Genomic DNA, 8,043 nt, shown 5'->3' with positions numbered 1-8,043 from the left:
GTTTTTAATAGGGGTTATTCAATTATCTTTGCTACTTTCTGTCCCATCGTATTGAAAAGCTCAGCATTCCTGAGAGAACATTTGTATGTCTACTCCATATCTCAGCTTTGTTTCGTGAACCTGCAGAAGGTCCTTTAAAGCCATTATTGAGAAAGTGACAGCAATATTTGTGCTTGCCATTTTGTGCAAAGAATACTATGTTTGACAAATGTCAGTATTTTCTTCAGGAAGATTAATGTTAGCTGGTCCCATTTATTTTCCCAGACTTTTGTCAATTTGCATTCTTTGCTAATTAGAATTATTCCTGTGATGTATTTGGATAAGAATATTTAAAAAACACTCTTTCCTGGGGACAGAAAATGCTCAGTGTGTATAACACGAATTACTACAGATTGATACATGATGGTGAGGAAATTATGATTTCACTTTTAGTCTCTTTTACAATACAATATCAGAAGTGGTAAATTCAGACTATATTTGAAGAACTTTCTATAGACAAGGTGATACGTTCTTTGGAATCAACAATCAATAATACAGGCTGAAGATATGGCTCAGAACTTGCTGTTTTTGCAGAAGATCTGAGTCAGGTTCCCAGCACCCACATGGCAGCTCACAACTGCCTGTAACTCCAGTTCCTGAGGGTCTCAGATGCTCTTTTGGCCTCCATGGATATGAGACATGCAGATGGTAAACATATATACATGCATGCACTCAAACATAAGTTAGAAACTCAAGTCCTAAAAAAGTAATAGCTAGTGAGTTCTGAAATTAATAAGATCCAGACAGAAACGTACAAGATGATACCAGTGCTATGAAAGTATAACTCAGCACACAGCAATGACTGTAAGTAGCTTTGTGTGGAGACACTTCAGTGTCTGTGTATTTGTCAGTCTGTAGAAGAAAGAACACACACATAAGTTTGGAAAAAGACTTTTCCTTAAGGGAAGGCTTTCTGAAAAACAGGCTTCATTAGACATGTGCAGATTTATATGGAATACACAGGTTAGTGAGAGGATTTAGTTGTAGGTATTACATAAACCTGATGTCACTGGAGATAATTGAATCAGCCCACAGTAAGGTGTTGAGACCAAGTAAAGGCCAGTTTAAAACAGTGATGGTGAACTGGAGTGATTAGGTGGTTTACTGGATTTGAAGGAAAAAAGAGATGGAAGACACAAAAATGTTTAAGTTGTTTGCCTATAAACCTGGAAAATAGTAATGTCCCTTGAAATGATAAATACAGAGTAAATAATTTTATATGGTTTAAATATGTGAGTAACCTTTGGATTCATGTATGTGGTTAACCTTTTCTTTGAAAACAAGAGAGGTGAAGTTATCTTCCACCAGGAAAATACCTAACCACTATAAATAAAACATTATGTATGATATAAAATCTTTTTCCCACACCTTTGTGATACATATATGAGACTACACAGAACCAAAGAATCTTATATGAAATAAATAACATGTTATTTTCTTGGATTAGAAAAGAAAGAGACAAAGAATGGTCCCTCATTAGTGTTAGTATTCCCTGGTCTCCTGTGGCAGAATTGAGTGAACAGAAATTAGTGTGGAGTCTAGATCACACTGCAAAAACTCTCACTCTGTACTGAGGCTTTGTGGAAATGTGTTTGCCCCATTTTACGATAATAAAAGTATGATTGGGTCAGGAAGTGATTGGCTAGAGTCAAGTGCTATGTTGAAAACTTGAGTAATATTGAACTGATGATTCTGCTTTTGCAAGGGAAACCTGGTGTTAAATGAATTCTTGATATTGCAGCAAAATCAAAGTGTGTTTCCTGTGCTAACAAAATTCTTAAAATGGTGGCAGTTTCAGAAAAACATCTTTACCACTAAAGAAAAAAGTAAGATGTTTTTAACATGGTGATATATGGTTAAAAATGCCAGAAAAAAACACGTAATTATCCATGATATAAAATTTAGAGCATGTAAAGTATATAATTCAACTGTATTCAATATATTTAACTAAATCTTCATATTTACTTGGTTTAATATCCTGCATTTTAAGTGATTTTAATTGAAATACAGACTAATTTCTTGCTATTTTAAGCAGTATGTGAATTTTTAACGTGGTACCATATGCCAACTCCCTTGGAGTAGCGATCTAAGTGTGAAGTCTACCTGTGAAAAACTATTTATAAAGTGCGAAGTGCATTTTTCAGACTGATAAAGATGATAAAATTATTCTGGACTACCACAATTGCAAAACAATTTAATAAACTTGATGTGTATTGTGTAGAAATAGAATTCTGAAAGGAATGGAAGTTTGGATTTGAACTAGAGAAAGGGTTCTAGAAATAGACTGAATAGATCTATATTCATATTTCAATTTTCAAAATGTTTACTTGCCATAACTGAATATTTTTGCATAGAACATTTCACTAATGTCTCAATTTTCTGAAACATCCAATTTCATTGTGTTTAACACTAGCGTCCCTTTGAATAAAGGCCCCCTGTCTTCTAGGCAGCTATCAGTTTAGAAAGGATTCGCTGACTGCTTCAGATCTCTCCCAACTGCTCTGTTTTCAGGAACCTGCTGAACTCTCCTCACACAGGAGCTAAAAACAAAATTTCTTAGAATATACATACATATATATATATATACATATATATATGTATATATATTAGTTTAGAAGTGCATTTGAAAGCTATTTTCAAAACCATTTTGCTCCCATTTTTTTAATCGAAAAATTTTTCAAACACTATATTCTGATTATGTTTTTTCCTCCCCTAATTTCTTTCAGATCCCCTCCACCTGTCTGACCATCCAAATCCACACCATTTCTTGCTCTTCCTCTCCTGAGAAAACATCTAAAAATAACAGACTAAAAAGAAAAAAAAATAATAGTAAAACAAGATGTGATATAAAAAATAACAAATCTGAATAGGACAAAACAAATGAATGAACAGAAAAACAAAAGGCTAAAGCGAAAGCTCGAGACACACAGACACAGAGACATACATTGGCAAACACAGAAATCCCTTGTGAAGACAAGTTCAGAAACCATCATATATGTAAGCAAATGACCCGAAGTATTAAAAAAAAAAAAAAAGTACCCACACAAAGCATTGAGACCAAAAAGTCCAAATGTATCTTTGGGTTTGTTTTGTATTGGCCATCTACTGTTAGGCATGGGACCTGGCCTTAAGAGTGGTTTGTAAACCCACTTGGTAAATTTTCCCTTGGAGAAAACTAATTTTTTCATTTGTGAATTGCTGTCAATTGGAGATAGCCTCTGTGTTGGAGATAGGGGCTACTGTCCATTTCTCCTCTCAGCACTGGGACTCCATCAGGCCCGTACATACATACATACATACATACATACATACATACACACATACATACATACATACAGGCCCTGTGTATGCTGCCATAGTCTCTGTTGGTTCATGTATATGCAGGTCCAACTGTGTTTATACAGCATTGTTTCTTTGGTGTCTTCCATCCCACTTCACTCTCACAATCTTTCAACTTCCTAAGACATCATGTTGCCTGAGCCCTCCATGGAGGGATGGATGGAGACATCCCTTTAGGACTCAGTGTTCCATGGTCTCCCACGCTCCGCACATCATCCCACTTTTAGTTCTTTGATTACGCTGAACTAGATGCAGCATGCGTTATTTTATTCTCATGGATCACTGATTCCCAGAAAATCTATGTGATCAGCGCTTTGCACTTCAAGTTTTTCTTGATAAAACAGTGTTTTCCTGCTTATTGTGATGCTTTCAAAAACATAGTATTTTGTGTTTATTTCTTACTGTATTTCACTATTAATTGTACATTATTTGGAGGAATAGCTCTATGAAAAGGAAGGAAAAGACATAGGGAAAGATGGAAAAATGGGGTGGAGGAATGGAGAACATGTTTTCTTTAAAATTTCTTTATCCTTTGAAAATTTCATATATATATATATATGAGTATCTTGATTGAAGCTATCCTCTATTATTAAGATTTTATGTAAATAAAAACTCTTCTTATAATGAATTGAATATAAAATATATTATTCATAAAAAATTAAGATTTTATGATGTTTTACTAAAAATTTACTATATATCTCAAATGACATGTTTTCTGATATTTTTAGTAATATGCAGATAGATAACAAAAATACAATTATTTAAAAAATACTTAATATTTTTTGAAGAATAGGTTGATTTAGATAGAGTGTGTTTTTTAATATTAATTGCTGCTAGTCTTACATGTTATAAAAATGACTTGGAATTTTCATATTGTGGATACAAATAAGAACCAGTTTATATTTCTGTGTTTTGGACTTTCACTGAAGAATTTTAAAAAGAATTTTAATATTTCCTTCTAGCAAGCATGAAAACAACCAGAATAATGCATTTAAAGCATTAACACATTAACATTGTTTCATAAATACCCTTACGTGATTTAGGATTATCACTTTATTCTAATCCCAGTATGATATAATTATATATATATATATATATATATATATATATATATATATATATATATATATCAGTTCCCATATTAATCAAGGCAGTCAGTAGTAGTTATACTTACCAGACCCACAACAAGCAGGAAAAACAAGAAAAGTCAGTAACAAGGGACAGAGGATGATGTTATCTGTACTGGTGCATTACACATTAGGCAGAATTTCCTAACATCCACCTTCCTGCAAGGTGGTTGGGAAGACAAGGGTAAGCACCATTGACTCTGCTAAAGTGTCAGGGAAATATCTTTAATTAGAACATTGTGTGAATAAGTGTGCAGGACAAAGGCAGAGATAATGTTGTGGAGAAATCCTACAGATCTGAAAGAAGGTTTATTAGTATGCAGCAAGTTGAAACAAATGGAAGGATAAAATGCAAATTTGAAAGGGGATATGATAAGCTAATCTCAATATTTAGAAAAAAATGACAAGCAAATGCTCCACATTGTGAATACTACCTGTTAATATTCTAAAGAGAATGCCTAGGGATTTCAGAATCGCTTGGTTAAGGGGTCTCAAAGGTTTCTGGAGATTCTATCACCACCTATCAGGCTTTAAGTACTCCGCCCCTCAAAGGCTAAATCACAAAGCGGAATTATTCATAGGGGTGCTGGGTGATAAAATATTCACAGTTCCCATTAAAGAAATAATGTGCCAGTTTTTAAATTACTGAACTATTCTGTTTGTTATTTCCCAGAGAATCTTATTAGCAGGAATAGAACACACTCACATAGCCTTGCCATGTGTGATTACAGAGTATTTAAATACATTTCAGATATCTTCTCTTCACTTGCTGTAAGCAGGTTGAAATGACAATTAGGTAGTCTCAGGGTTACTAAATTCAGAGGATCTGAAGGAACATTGTAACTGTGAAATTGTACCAGTAATGTGCATAATAATGTAGACAGTAAAAAAGAAATAAAGGATCAGAGTTACACTTTTAAAATAGATCTAATTAGTTATGCATAGGATCATCCTCCTGAGCTTTCTGGACACACACACAAAGACACACAGGAGACAGTGACAGAGACAGAGAGACAAGGAGAGAGAGAGAATGTTTTTATCAAAATCTCAATTGCTTGATTTTACCAATGAGACTCAGGAGCCAGATGCTGGGGTGAAAGCCTGCTAGCTCAGAGAGGCAGAGAAAGCACCCAGCTGACCTTCCTCCTTAGCCAACTTCCCAGAAGACTCCTATCTTCTACTGTGCTCTCTCAAACAAAACTCCTCAGACTCCAGGTCCCTCCCTTCTACTTCCTGTCAGCTGGTTGCTTGCTCTGCCTTTTGATCTAGGGTTGACTGTATTTAATCCTGTTTACAATATTCAAGCAGAAAGCTCTTGGATTAAAGGTATGTGCTAAGGCTAAGCCACACCACAAGTAGAAAGAGGTTTTTCCAGTAAATAATGCAATCTCTAGGTTCACAGTGTGATCATATATCTTGCAGCAAGAGAGAAGGAGAGAGAGACAGAGACAAACAGAGAGATAGAGACAGAGAGCCATAATCTAGCAATATGATGTTGCAAGCCCTATATGCCCTTTATGCTTAGAGCTTAGTCACTTGGGGGTCACATTTAACAGTGCTTTGAAGAGGTCATTGCCAACTATAAAGTGAACTGCCTATATTTTTCATAGTTTGAATAGCGTGTATAGATTTACGCAACATATATAAAGGATACAATATATAAAGAAAAGCAAAAAATTCTATAAACCTGTATTCAATAATAATTCAAAAGCTGGTTAAGGGGCCAGTGACACAGCTTAGTGAGTAAGGCCTGCCATTAGGCCTCATGATTTGAGAGCAATCCCCAGGAACCACATGGCCGAGGACAAAATTGACTTTCAGAATTTGTTCTCTAACATCAGCATGTTTCCATGGCGCTCTCTCTCTCCCTCCCCCTCTCTCTCTCTCTCTCTCTCTCTCTCTCTCTCTCTCTCTCTCTCACCCTCGTCTGAATGTCTGTGTGTAGGATTGTCTCTCTCTCTCCCTTTCCCTCTCTATCTGTCTCCCTGTCTATTTGCTTCTATCTCTGTCTCTCTCTTTCTGTTTGTCTGTCTCTCTCCTCATACACACATACACAGAAACACACACACACAAATTACTGTAAAATCAGTATAATGTTAAATGAATTTTATACAATTTGATTTATTTATTTGGTTGGATGTAATTGTACTTAATGAATTACTGATTTTTTTACCAATATTTTATAGTGGTTTTAAATTTTGGGTGGAGGATGAATTTCAGATTTAATTTTTTTAGAATATTTAGTAAGAGGCCACAGTTGACTTCAGTGGTGTTTTCAACGCATGCAACTGATTGTAAAGATGGGTGTCTAAGAGAAATGGAATGAGATCTACATGAACAGCCTGGACATGAGTGGGGGTAGTGAAGGGCGAGGATCGAGGGAAAGAGAGCTTGGGGGAGCGGGAGATCCCAGCTGGATCAACAACAGAGAGGGAGAACAAGGAATAGGAGACCATGGTAAATGAAGACCACATGAGAATAGGAAGAAGCAATGTGCTAGAGAGGCCCACAGAAATCCAGAAAGATACCACCACAACAGACTGCTGGCAATGGTCGAGAGACAGCCCGAACTGACCTACTCTGGTGATGGGATGGCCAAACACCCTAATTGTCGTGCTAGAAACCTCATCCAACTACTGAGGGATCTGGATGCAGAGATCCATGACTAGGCCCCGGGTGGATCTCTGGGAGTCCAATTAGCGAGAATGAGGAGGGTTTATATGAGCGAGAATTGTTGAGACCAAGGTTGGATAAAGCACAGAGACAAATAGCCAAATGAACGGAAACACATGAACTATGAACCAATGGCTGAGGGGTCACCAACTGGATCAGGCCCTCTGAGTGGGTGAGACAGTTGATTGGCCTGATCTGTTTGGGAGGCATCCAGGCAGTGGGACCGGGTCCTGTGCTCATTGCATGAGTTGGCTGTTTGAAACCTGGGGCCTAGGCAGGGTCGCTTGGCTCAGCCTGGGAGGAGGGGACCGGACCTACCTGGACTGAGTCTACCAGGTTGATCTCAGTCTGTGGGGAAGGCTTTGCCCTGGAGGAGATGGGAATGGGGGGCGGGCTGGGGGGAAGGTGAGGGTGGCGGGAGGGGGGAGAACAAGGGAATCCGTGGCTGATATGTAGAACTGAAATGTTTTGCAAAATAAAAATTAAAAAAATAAGATGGGTGTCTAGTTACAGCTTCAACATTAATTTGTTTAATTAAACAGTTCCTTTCCAATCACAGAAAATGGAACCAGAAGATGCCTAAGGTAAAACCACATACTTTATATCCCTACTTCTCACCTTGTTTAAAATGAATGAAGAGCCTCTATGACATAAAACGAATAAGAAGTTCAGTATTCCCTAAGACAAGTACTGATCTGACCATGCAATGTGTCACTTCGGATCTGACTCTCCATCTTCCCATGGGCAGGCTCCTTAAGGAGAAGTGGCATCTGCACTAGTGAAGGAGTGCCCTGGGCCAGGCCTTGTATGCAGCCAGCTGGTCTCCTTATGCTCTTCATACGAAACAGCCAAGTATTTCAAAAGA

The sequence above is a fragment of the Peromyscus eremicus genome, chromosome 2 (assembly GCF_949786415.1).
Source record: "Peromyscus eremicus chromosome 2, PerEre_H2_v1, whole genome shotgun sequence".
Classification (NCBI taxonomy): domain Eukaryota; kingdom Metazoa; phylum Chordata; class Mammalia; order Rodentia; family Cricetidae; genus Peromyscus; species Peromyscus eremicus.
This window is presented reverse-complemented; position numbering follows the sequence as displayed.